The following is a 13,964-nucleotide window of genomic DNA, read 5'->3' on the forward strand; positions in this document are numbered from 1 at the left end:
TCTATAATAACCTCCTGTCTCCTCTTCAATTTGCTTGCATAAACAGAGCCTTAGGGCAACTGTGAGACTAGTAGATACCAAACGTGCCTCAAATAATATTACAGATTTAAAGGTCTTGTCTACAAAGCATATTTGACCCACAACTTTGCAGTACTGAAAGAAACGGTTGAGAGATTCTACTCTAACTTATTTTTATTGTGTTTAAGGAAATTCAGGCTCAAAGATATTCATCCTACTGCACAGGTGCAACAGAGATACTTCTTGGTGAAAAAGAAAGTAAAACACATATTTGGACTTCCTGTTCAGACTTTCCCTTGGGCATCCGTACATTGTGACTGGGATCCACTCATCCCAGCAACCATTTAGCAAGCACTCAATATTTATCAGTCCATGTAGGACTTGTGGCAGACAAATAACCGTAGCTAACTACAGCTTACTCTGTACTATGGACTGTGCATAGAGATTTACAGGATATTCTTTTAATTGCCACACTATGGCTAGGAGAGAGTCATGATTATCACCTCTGTTCTACCTAAGAGAAGACTGAAAATTTAAAGTTTAAGTAATTTCTCCCCAAAACACCCAGCTGTTAGGTGGTTAATAGCATTTCACCCCCAATCTGAAGGCTTATACATTATGCTATTGTGCTTCATATGTAATGATCTGTATATGGTTTTATGAAGAAAATATTAACTTTGATGTATTCAATTCAATAAATATGTATGAATTTCTACTATCTCTCTGGAAGTGTGTTTCTTCCTATGATGCTCTGGGGAACACAATACATTTATGTCTTACGTTATAGAGCTAACTGACCAGTAGGTAAAAAGGATATTAAGTGAAAGATGGCACACATTTCTTTAAGTCCTAAGGGTACTTTCTTTGAATAATACTTTAAGCACTGCTAAGTACTAAGAATTAATGGGAGGCATTGTAGAACAATACAACAACCGCCTGTTTAGAGGTGTCAGTGAAGTTGTTTTTAAGATGAGGCTTAAAAGAAGACAAAGGGGCACCTGGGTGGTTCCATCAGTTAAGCTTCCAACTCTTCATTTTGCCTGAAGTCCATCTCAGTCCTGGGATGAAGCCCTAGGTCAGGCTCCATGCCTGGTGGGGTTGTGGGGGTTGGGGGGCGTCTGCTTGTTTATTCCCTCTCTCTGTTTACATCTGTTCCTTCCCATGCTCATGCTCTTTCTGCTTCTAAAATAAATAAATATTTTTAAAATAGATAATTTACAATATGCAAACAAAATAAATGAGATAGAGGGAACAGTATGGGAACAGATGTGATGGCTTGGAGAAGAGCTTGAAAGATATGAGGCACAGAGATGGCCACTGAAATTATAATGTAACAGTGGGACCTGTCCTGCAAAATGGAGCTTAAGAGAAAGGGAAAGGTGGATCAGAGCCTTCTGGTCATTTCAGGTTGGTGAGATTTGTGTCCTTTTGCTAAAATGTGTTATGTGGCTATTTGGAGTTTTAGTAGGAGGGTATCGTGACAAGATTTGTCTTCTAAGAACAACAACTCAATTTCTCTGTGCCAAAGGATTTAGGAAGGGACCAGAATGGAACTTTCCAAGTTCTCACATTACATTTACTTACTAACATATTGACAACCTGGAATACAAATAGAGAAGGCCAATAGTAATATTGGTCAAGGCTCCAGAAATCACTGCCATTCAAATAGTGTAGAAAGAACTGGGCATGTTTACTTTTAAGAAAGAGAATAAGGAGAGTGGGTTTTTATAGGAGAGAAGAGAAAAAAACAGATGAATTTCTAGAGGAGGCATATTTCAGCCCAAAAGAGTCATTGTTCTACTTAAAGATAGTCAGTGGAAAAATTGGCGGCTCTAGGACGTTGTCAGTTTTCTGGCCCTGAGAATGTTCAAGGAGACATTCCATGTTTCTACTTCTCAGGATAATGTAGAACTGGCTCCATAACTGGAGCAGAATTTGGAAAGCTGACCTCCTCCAAAATTGTTTCAAGTGTTACAATTCTTAATTTGCTCTATACATCTGAATGTCAAACAGAACTTGTTGCTGTTTTCTTCATGTGTGTCATGGTGAAGGGATTGTTAAATCTTATGTGTAGAGGAAAGGTTATTTTGCCTTAGGAAACTGTGATGGACTTGTTAACACAAAAGTGAAGACCACCTTGATTCAGGTGTGACCTTCTAGAACCGGAATTTAGAATAGACTAGGAAGATAGAGCTTCCATTTAAGATTAATATCTTACTCTCTTTCTGTGTATGTTGTACCAGTGATGATGCAAATAGTATAATTAATAATCTGTTTTGTTAACTTCAAAAAACATTAGAAATTTAAATCCATAGTAAAAATTTTTCTCCCTCTAGTTTTGTTTAGTCCTCATCATCTCTGCCTTACTCTGTTTCATTCTTGCCCTATTCTACCTCCTTCCCCTCCCTTCCTCCCTCCCTCCCTTCCATTGGATTTCATATTGCTGGAAGAGCCCTCATTCTTGTGCATGCATCTCTGTGTGTCACACTCATCAATAAGACACAGAAAATATTAAGTGCTTGCTATATAAGGTCCGTGTAGTTTGATCTTGATATAAATTGCCCTTTATAATTTTGATCTGATATACCTGATCATTCTCACATACATCCTTTTTTCTTATTATAATGCATTTAAGCTACCATGGACTACTTCTCATTTATCTTTCAAATAAAAAATAAAGTAATAGCTGTACATAGAAATCATTCAAGTAGAAATAATTATTATAGTAGTATTTTGATATTAAAGTAGTTTTAGTTGTAGTAAAAGCCATGACTGCCATTTGAAGATCTTATATAAACCAAACCTTTTAATATGTAATTTAAGTATTTGATTTTCATGTATTTTTTTTCATTTATTTATGCAACATATGTTGATTAGAAGCCACTCTAGGGCATTGATCCAGGAAATTGAGATAACACAGTGAACAAAACAGGTAATATTTCTTTTTCATGGGCCTTCCATTGGATCATAATACTACATTTTGGAGAGACAGATATTGGTAAATATTAATTCCATTCCTTTTCCAACTTCTTCCCTATCCTGAGGTCTACACAAATATAATCTCCCTTAGAAGGAGTATAAATGTACCAAACTCCATGTGTGCCCCCGAAGGAGAATTGTTTGTTTAAATAAGGGGCATACATTAACATGCCTGTAAAGAGCACTTCCAGCTCCCAGAATAGAAGTGCGGGTTTTTAAACCTTGTTTTGATTCAGTACCCTACATTGTCAAGTAGGTATGCCAACTGGACTGTATCTTTGAAGCCTCACCTCCACCATCTGTATTCATTTTAATGTCATGCCATTGATGTGTCTCTTCAAGTAGAGATCATTTCATTCTTAATATAGTCAGGTACACAGAGTGCTTTTCACCCTGGGAAATGCAAGAAGCGCAGAATGGGGAAGTTTCTGGGTTGAGGAACAAAGTCAGGGGAAACCCCTGGTGAGATTGTCAAAGGCAGCCAGTGAGGAGGTGTGAGAAGGTGCCACATGTTATCCAAAAGGAGGAAGAGTGATTGGCAAGGTCAGGCTATTTGCAGAGATAGCATTTGAGCCCAGTTCGATTGAAACTTAAAAGCTTAGATAAGTCAAAGGGCTGAGAAAAGGGGAAAAGAAAAAAAAAAAGAGTCAAGCTTTTCCTTATGGGAAACTTGGTAAGAAAAAGAATCATCTGTATTGGAGAAATTCTATAAAGGGAAAGAAAATTGTAAAAGGAATCTAGTGTGTAGTGTTTAGAAAATATTTTGAAAATGCACCTTATTTTATTAGGTTGACAAAAGGATTAATTGTGAGTATGTGCACAGAAAGACATATTTTCAAAATATCCAAAGGGCATATAACAAGCTAATATTAGTAGCAGAGTTTAAAACAAATCTCATCATGCAGTACCTTCCCAACAGGATCCATGAATCAGAATAACCCGATCAATTTGTAACAACAACAACAACAACAACAAAGAGGTAACTTCCCTGGCCATTTCTTTTGTGAAGGAAGGGCTCAGAGGTGGGCTTTTTATTTTTTATTTTTTTACTTTTTTTTTAAGATTTTATTTATTTATTTGACAGACAGAGATCACAAGTAGGCAGAGAGGCAGGCAGAGAGAGAGGGGGAAGCAGGCTCCCCGCTGAGCAGAGAGCCCGATGTGGGACTCAATCCCAGGACCCTGAGATCATGACCCGAGCCGAAGGCAGCGGCTTAACCCACTGAGCCACCCAGGTGCCCCGAGGGGGGCTTTTTTAAACAAGCTTTCTGAAGCAGGAGGTATGCTTTCTTTAGTTTAGTTGAGTTTCAGAATCTCTGGTTCTTCCTGGTCTGGCCTGTGCCTGCAGTCCCCCCTCAGCCGCATATCCTGCCTCTGGGTGCCCTCCTGTTGTGGACTCCACACTAAAGCCACAGAGACATGCAGGCTGACATGAGCACTCTCCATCTTCCACCCTCCACAGAGTTACAGTTTTCTTCTCTGCCTACCGAAGTCTCCACACCTCTCTCTTTTTTTTTTTTTTTTCAGAATCCAACTTAAATTCACTTTCTCCGGGAAGTCTCTGATAAGTATACCTGGTGCTGTGTTGGGCAGACTTTCCATAAGCTTCCATAGCTCCTGTTGCAATATAGTCAGTATAAAGTCTCAGTACCACCGTGCTACGTTGTACTGATCCATTGAGGTGCATTTCTTTTATCTATTCGGTAAATTCTTTTGAAGGGTCTGCTTGCTTCCAGGCAAGCTAACTAATAACTACATGCAGCGCCTAGTGAAGGAGATGACAAATGAACAATTACAATAAACTGTAACAGTCGCTATGCAGAAATGCCATAGGAGCAAGCCACAGGATCCCAAACTTACTGGCCTGTTCTGCTACACAGAGAGGACTTAGAGACTTCTCTTCTTCAGAGGACACCACTGGATTGCTTTCCTTCATGCGTCTACTTACAGCCTTACCTGAACATTCCTCGACAATAACAATAAAATCTGCTACCATTCCTAGATCAGTTTCTTCTCCAATTAAAGAAATTTTGACACCCATTTACTTTATACTTACTGCTGTCTGCATGCTGTGATAAGAACAGAAAACAATACAAAACAATAACCACATTACTTTCAGCCTGGGGTTAATTATATGTATTAAACATGCCATGATAACATTTGATGGAATACATTGATCATTTTATTTATTTATTTATTTTTAAAACGATTTCATTTATTTATTTGACAGACAGAGATCACAAGTAGGCAGAGCGGCAGGCAGAGAGAGAGGAGGAAGCAGGCTCCCCGCTGAGCAGAGAACCTGACGCGGGACTCGATCCCAAGACCCTGGGATCACGACCTGAGCCAAAGGCAGAGAGGCTTTATCCCACTGAGCCACCCAGGCGCCCCATACATTGGCCATTTTAATGTATGTCAGCTCTTAATGTGGTACATATCATCATTATACCATAGGTGCTACTGTCGTCTCCATGTCACCAAGGAAGAGACTGAAGTTCCAGCAAACAGTCCCACTTGTTTATGGTCACACAGTAAGTAACCCTGGATTTCACACCTGTGTAGTCTGGCTCCCTTGATATCCATTAAGCTATTTTCCTTGCAGTTTTATTTCATCTTGACATTCCGTTGTGTCTTAGATTGAAGTTTATTCTAATACTGTCATGTCTGGAGAGGTACCACAGCAGAAGTTTTAGGATCAAAACACTTGGTTTGAATCTGGTGTCATTACTTATTAGCTAGGCAGCCTTGAGTACTTGACTCAAGCTTTCTGTGCTTTAGGTGAGTCACTGGCCCAACGGGAATAATACTGGTACATAATTTAGTTGTTGTTTTAAATGAGTCAGTACATATTAAACAATGAGCAGAGATGAACAAATAGAAAACACCTATCTCTGGTTATCATCACTGCTATCGCTATCAGTTACTACTATAATTATTACTATTATGGATAGAGCATTATTACCACCATGGCTGGTTTGTGAGCCCCTAGAAAGGCAAATAGAATCAGTGTTCCCGTTGATAAAATGGGAATTTAAGTCCTTTTTGCTTTCCATATAAGATTTCTATGAGGATCAAAATAAAAGATTAATATAATATTATTTCAAGTTCTCTGATCTATGCTGACAAAGTATTTGTAACTGTATCATTGCATTTTCAGCTTTTACTGATGTGCAATTCTTTTCTTAGTTTGTGAGATTCTGGGTGCATACAATAAAATAAAGGAACAAGAGTAATCCCAAAAGTCCCTCAAGAATCAGAATCTGCAGTTTGGTGGAGCTGCTCCTATTTCACACCTGTTCTCTACCTGCTAATGGAAAATACACACTGGACCCTAAACATACACTGGACCCAATAAGCAAGGGGACAGAACTTTCATTGATTAATGAAAGATCTCCTTTATGCTAGAGACTTTGACTTGTGTTCATTTTTTAAAAAAATTTTTTTTAAAGATTTATTTTAGAGAGAGAGAGAGAGAGGGCATGAGTAGGGGAAGGGACAGAGGGAGAGGCATGAGACAATCCTGAGCAGACTCCGTGCTGAGAGGTAGAGCCTCCTGTAGGACTCCATCCCAGGACCTTGAGATCAAAACCTGAGCCAGAATCAAGAATTGGCCACTTACCAACTGAGCTACCCAGGTGCCCCCACTTTTTAAATTTTTTTAAACCCGTGTTCCTTGTAACACTAGAAAGTATGATGCATTACCCCCATTTTTACTGGACAAACTTCCAGCTCAGTGAGATGAAACAAGTTGTATCCAGACACCTTAATAGATGTCAAAGATATTTTAATTCTGGTGCTGGCTTCCAATAGTTTAGACACTTTCCAGTAGGATATGCCATATCCCACATGTGCCCAAAGAACTATTAATAAGCACATTCATTCATCCGTCAGAGGAAAAAAAATAACATTTTAAAAAATGACCTGGCCAGTGACTAATAAAGGGTCCAGAAAGGCAGGTATGGGGAGGGTGATTGGAGATAGATACAAATATGTTGCACAGATAAGTAAATAACTTCTTGGGACTAGGTCACAAAATCCAAGTTGGATGTTAATTTGATATTCTGACCCTACACAATTTTTTAAAGCCCTATTGCTTTGTATCTTAATTTCATTATAGTATTTTCTTTGTTTCCTTTTGGTCATTATAAAGGTAACAACTGTTCAATATAGAAAATTGGGGGCAGGGGAGGCTCAGTCATTAAGTGTCTGCCTTGGGCTCAGGTCATGATCCCAGGGTCCTGCTTCTCCTTCTCCCACTCCCCCTACTTGTGTTCCTGTTCTTGCTGTCTTTCTCTCTCTGTGCCAAATAAATAAATAAAATCTCAAAAAAAAAAAAAAAAAAGAAAATTGGGGACAGATTCTAGAAGGAAAGTATTATCACTCATTGTCAAAAGATCCATAAGTAACCATGTGAGAATTCTCAACATTTTTTTTATGATTTTTCTTTCTTTTTTTATTTTTGTATACTTATGCATTCTGTTATTTTTTAAATTAATATACTGTCACATCTCTTGTCTTCTTTTTGCCAACTTAGCATTTGGCTATTTTATAATAGATTTTTCATGACTTTTTAGTTTTCTATACTGAGGATTAATAAATTTTTAATTTACCTTATCTTTTTGCTATTTTGAATTTATAAAGTAAAATGTGTTTTAACTCTACCCTAAACATCTCTGTTACTTATAAGGTTTTTTGTATCCATATTATTACAGTAGAATGAATATGCAAAGATATATATGAACATATTTAATGTCTTAATACATATTGCCAAATTGCTTTTTTATAAATGCAATAGGTATTGGTCAGGAAGCTCGGAGAGAAAGGGTACTTCAGACAGAAGGGTAGCCTGGGAAAGGCTAGGAAAAGGGGATAAAGACTGAGAAATTTGACAGTTGAAGTTAGGGCTGAGGTAGGGAGATGGGAGAAACAACCAATAATGTCAATTAGCATAAATTTCAGATTCACAGCCAACAGGAGCCTAAAGAATATAAAATATACCATGTTGTGAAATTGAAGTCATAGTTCCTTTTTAAAATGTGCATGAAGGGATTATCAACACTGCCTTCTTTTCAAATCCAACAGAGAGGAGGTATTTACAAGCCCAAGTTTTGCATCACATGCTTAATTGTTGTCCAGTGACGGGGTTTCCTGTTCTTCAGTAGAAAGATTGACTCTGTGTATTACTGAGATGTATTTGAAACAGGACTGTTTTAACAGATGAGATGTTGGCTCTATTTCTTTAATACGTTTTGAAATGACAATAGCAATACTCTGAATGATTTTGGCTACCCAGATCAATTGGATATTCTAACAAGTGAATCTGGATGCAAGAAGAAAAATATATTTTGTAGTCCAAATTATGCCAATAAAATAAAATTATATAAATTATAATTTAATTTTCAAAATAAATAATTTCAAAATAATTAAACAACACATTACTAATTCTACAATTTTTAAATAATATTTCTTTGGAACTAAGGTATCTTCCATCCATCGTGATTTCAATATTTACCTGAGTCATATTTTCCCCTTTGAATTTGTATCTCTAGAACTTGATTTTTAAACAATAATAATCACAGATCAAATTATTTATTAATAAGTTTTACCCTATAGAAAATCATCTCAATTGTTTCACGATTATTAATGTTTAGGTAAATAGAGTTATACAGGCGTGTTCATAAGCACATTCAACAAGTAATTACTGAGATTAAAGTAAGGGAATATAAGGTTAATCGTATTCTCTGCCTTTGATGAACTTTGATGAATAACTAAGGATGAATTCTAAGGATAATTGCAAGTAAGAATCATAAATTTTGTGGTTTTTAAGACTTTTAGGGTTAAGCCCCACATCTCATTTCTGTGCTGTGCTGCTGTGATGATAGAAGGTTCAGGTTTCTGAGAAATCCAGAACAGGGGCCATCTAAACTCATGAAGAGTCGAGAACACTGTTCCATTGAGCAGATAATGGCTGAACTAAATTATCCTGGGGATTATCACAAGTCAAAGTTTAGTAGGACAAAATGTGTGGTGTAAAGTCACATAAATGAGTTGCTAGAATTGGGGACATCAGGAGTAGCAGAGTGACTCATCTGGTTAAATAGCCAACTCTTGATTTCAGCTTAGGTTGTGATCTCAGGGTTGTGAAATGGAGCTCCATGCCAGGCTCTCTGCTCAGCGTGGAGTCCGCTTGTCCCTTTCCCTTCGCTTCTACCATCCCACCTCCCCCGTCACATAAATAAATAAAATCATTTAAAAAAATAATAATTGGGGTCTTCAGCATGCCTGGCATTCATGTTGGAGTTAAGATCCATGATCTAGGCATGAAGTGAGATCGCAAATGAGTGCTACCATTTCGGACTCTGTTTCTTGAATCAGTGCAGCACCTTGGGAGATTTTATGCAAGTGACGCCATCAAATCAACAGTGTAGAAAGATCGCCCTGTTGGAGATCTGGTAGTTAAATATGGGGATTTGGAAGATTGAGAATGTCATTGTTACTAAGCTACTTTATTGTTCCACTGAGATATAATGGGGACCTTTTCCGTGGCAATGCAAGGAGGAACAGAGAAGAGAAGGTCCATGAAAGATATTTATTATCACAGATTTCTTACAAGTTTCTTTTGAAAAGCTTAGTTCTTTAAATCCCAAGGATTTACAGTTGGACATATTTCAAAACAGGGACTGCTGAAATGAAAAAGAGTGAAAGCTAAATTGCCTTCAACTTGTTTTGTTTTTTTTTTCTTTTTCCCAGCTCTAATTTGCCTATGTTTGGTGTGGAATTAGGTATTGAAATCCACTCAAGTTTCTAATTTTCAGCTCTCCTGCACCCACACAGCCTCACACCTGTGAGTTTGCTAATATAATAGGTCCCCAATTTAATCCAACAAGAGGCTTACTGTGCAAATGTTCTTCTATAGCATGTTTTCATGTAAAGAAAACCTAGATCAAAATGTGGATCCTCATAAACTTAAGGGTCTATATTTTAACAAAATGGTTCTTCAGATCTTCTAATTAAGTATGTAGCCACGACCCAGTTGTGACAATTAGAGCTATAATGTAAAGAGAAGGGATCATAAGTAAAACCTTGGCACTCACTGCCGGACTATAGTATAGGTGGGGCTCTTAGGTATTCTCTAGTCTAAACAATAGATAAAGACCATTAAGGAAATAAGAAAAATATAAGGAAAGATACCCTCTGGTTTGTGGTGCTGGCATTAGCTTCCCGGCAAATAAAAATTAGAGCATTTTCCTTTGAAAGCCTGGCCCATTTCTCACTTCCATTATAAAAACCAGATAAACATATATAGGTGCAATACAATATCCTGAGCCACACCATGTGTTTTTCTTATTAGAATGTCTGGGGCTTGGAGCTTAGGATTTTGTATTGTAATAAAAAGTCTACCAGGTAATTCTCATGGACACCAAAGTTTGATAATGACTGCTCTTAAGACTGTAGGACCCCTATGATTTCACACAAGACGTTCTGGAGGTTTTACACAGAACAAGTATTTTTCAAATATAATGATTGCTTTAAAATATTTCTACTTTCAGTACTCAGAAACCATTTAAAAGGAGAAAACAGAAGATTTATCCTTGTGGTTAGATGTAGATATGCAAGCCAGGGTATGTATAGAGGGCCAGTCAGTAATGTATCCTTGTCAGTGTCCCCTAGTGCCTAGCACAAAGCCTGAGGCATGGCAGGTATCCAGTTAGATATATGGAATGAATTAACTAATTTGAAAGTCGGAGGCTTTCTTCTCAGTAGGGAAGTTGTGGAGGTAAGTTTTAGCTTCTGAAGTGAAGCCTTGAGTGTTCCCAGTAATGAACTCTGCAGTCATCTTTTGATAGGAATGGGAAGCAATTCCTTTGCAGGCCTTCTGTAAGGGGCTATATATACATATTGAAAAATGAAGCAATGGTTTGCCATTGCTCAAATTAAATAGATGGGCTCCATTCTGTTTGCTTCATGTGCAGGGTTGCTCTGTGCCTCTAGATGGTGCTGCTGGCTCACAACTAAGCGGCCGCAAACTCCAAAGCTAAGGCAGAGTGAAGCATTCCGACCCCTGAGGAACCATCCCTACAGTTTGTGTCTCTGCCTTTTGCCGCTTTGTAGGAAGCTGTATTTTAAAATGCTTCCACTTGCCCAATTCTGATCACCTTTTCTTCCTTCTCTCCTCATTACCTTTGTTTTTAAATGGAATCTCTTTTAAGATACTCTTAATAGAATTTCTGTTTATGCTCTTTTTATTTGTGGCATGTAGAATGGAAGAGTAGAGATAACGAATCCATGTTAAGAAAACAACAACCACAACATCAACAACACAAAACTATGGCTACCTTGTGATATTCCACACTGAAGTCCATACTATGGAAATACATATTTACATACTCTGTACACAACCTTGTCCAAGAGGTATGATCTCTCGGAGTCCAGTTGTAATTATTTTTAAAAAGAAACAGATTAACACTTGACATTAGTGAAATAAAAGCGCTCAGGATTGAAAAATATGTCACATATGCATGGCTACTCTGCCCTCTTATTCCCAGGACACGAGTGAAAAAAGCCTCTGTGTTTTTTCAGCCCTAATTAGTTAAATCTGGAACCAGAATCCACCCCCATCACATAAATAAATAGATGGATAAGTGTCTGCATATACTGTACATGATTAACTAACCTTAATCTGTTATTTTGTGGTAATTCTTTGGGACATCCAGAAGCTAGATGTCCTCCTCATATTTCCATGAGATAAGTAGTAGAACTAAAAATGAAGCCAGGTAGACTGACTCTAGGTTAAGAGTTTATACACCATGCTGATTGTGTTCTATCTCTAAAATTCCAAGCCAGTGTCCTAAACTATTAGAGCACGTCCTGGCAAACAGGAACAATTTATTCATTGATCAGTAAGGATTTATTTGGGAGTTACTGTGATAAAAACTATGCTGAATAAACTGTGCTAAACAGATAAATGACTTCTACTTCCAGAAGGCATCATAATGACACAAGAGAATGACCATACAACGTATTGCTGGGCAGTAGTCAAGTCTCACATATGGCTATGTGTAAAGTGTGACATGAAAGAAACGTGTCACTAGGGACAGTGGGGTGGGAGTAAGGGACATGTGGTATGATAGGAATAAACAATGTGGCCTTGGTAGGGGACAAAGGCAAGGCTTAGAATCAGTTCCGTGAAATTGACAGACTTAGTATAGATCATTTTTGTTTCCCAAGAATGAGTAGGAAGTTATTAGGAGCACCAGAGGCAAATGAGTGTATGTATGCTTTAAAAATATGAGGGGCACCTGAGCGGCTCATTTGGTTAAGTGTCCAACTCTTGATTTTGGCTCAAGCCCACAATCTCAGGGTTGTGAGTTTGAGCCCTATGTCTGGCTGTGCATTGAGCACGGAGTCTGCTTAAGATTCTCTCTCCCTGTACCCCTCCCCCACAGCTCATGCTCACACAGGCTCTCTCTCTCTCTCTCTAAATGTATACACACACACACACACACACACACACACACACACACTGATTGCAGCACAAGTGCATTTGGTATTCCCATGTGGTATCTCATTTGATTCCAAAAAAATCACACTGTGTTACTTCCCATTTTACAGATCCCAACTTTGAGACTCAGAGATAAAAGTAAGTTTACTCAAGGTCTCACAGCCAATTGCAGAGATAGTTTCAAAGCTCATGCCTTCAGCCTCCACATTAGATAGTCTTTCTGATTGCCTTTAATTAGAACTAAAACTAAAGAGGAAGGTAGCAATGCCTATACCAGTCCAAAATTAATTCTGAGTTTTAATTTCATAAACAGGATTTGAGATGTGTCTCTGAATCATAGGAAAGGCAACCCTTTTGCTTCAGGAGGGAAAAGAAGCCACAGAGCCCAGAGGAACATTGAGCTTTTTGGCATACCAAGGCTAACCATAGGCACAGTTTCTGTTAAGTTTGTTGGCTAAAGAAAATGAGGGGTTACCTGGTCACTGATATAAGCCAATACCATTAGGAATTAGAACTCAGGTTCCAGAAAAAAAAACAATGAGAAGGTCAGGAACCTCAGCGTCTTAGGACCCAGATGTGAAACATTGAAGATTCTACCAATAAGACCAAAAAATGGCCTTATAATTCTGGGAAACTTCCTTTACCTTTTAGATGCACAGTTACTTCAATCTGCAAGTGTTGGTAGATAGAATATCAGATCACAATCTTCATTTTTAGCTCATTCTGTACTTCTGTATTCAAAAGCCATGTCATTTCAGCACCATGTCAGAGAGGAAGGTGGAAATTAAAAAGGAAGAGGATGTGATCTACCTAAGGATTATATGCAGAAGCAATGTGGGTTACCCTTATGGTCTAAGGAAACCAGGCTGATGTCTCTATAAACACACTTCAAGTTTCTCATCCCCTCCAGCACTTAGAACTGTGCCTGCAACAAGAGAGTACTCATCTGGTAACTGTTGAATATAGGATATAGGAAATTTGCATTCATTCATCCATTTAATAAATACATAGTGAGCTTCTACAATAGGGAAAACACTACTGTAGTCACTGAGTATTAGTCTTAAAGAGTATTGCTCATGAGGGTTCAGTATACATGAATCTTGTCATAGCAAGAAAAAGTCAAGTCAGGAAGTGTGAAGCAAAAATAAAGAATGGCCTTGGGTATGGGGGAAGTGGAAGACTTGATTTTCTGAATCTAGAAAGATTCTGAAGTTCAGCAAGAGACTAAGACTAAAGTCTTTTGTAAAAGACTGAGCACATACCAGTTAAGGCAAGTGAAAGAGTGGGTTCAGAGGAGGCCTCATTAATGGCGGATTGTGGGAGGACATACTGTTTTTTCGGGTGGTTTATCTGGGGTAACTTGGAACAGTCCCTTAACTGAGCAATACTATGGCCAGAGTTCTAAATTCCAAAGAGTCTCATAATCAAGTGTTTTGATACAAATTTTGTATATGAGTTACCTTGT

General features: G+C 38.0%; 1 long non-coding RNA gene across 1 annotated transcript in view; it reads left to right on the forward strand.

Moving 5' to 3' along the window:
- The first annotated feature begins 5,451 nt into the window (after positions 1 to 5,451).
- LOC309852262 overlaps positions 5,452 to 13,964 on the forward strand; it is a 100,425-nt gene continuing 91,912 nt past the window's right edge. Inside the window, exon 1 of the long non-coding RNA XR_014305142.1 lies at positions 5,452 to 5,528. This is a non-coding gene — a long non-coding RNA (uncharacterized lncRNA). The remainder of the gene's footprint in view (positions 5,529 to 13,964) is intronic.

The sequence above is a fragment of the Mustela nivalis genome, assembly GCF_964662115.1.
Source record: "Mustela nivalis genome assembly, chromosome: 18".
In the NCBI taxonomy this organism is placed as follows: domain Eukaryota; kingdom Metazoa; phylum Chordata; class Mammalia; order Carnivora; family Mustelidae; genus Mustela; species Mustela nivalis.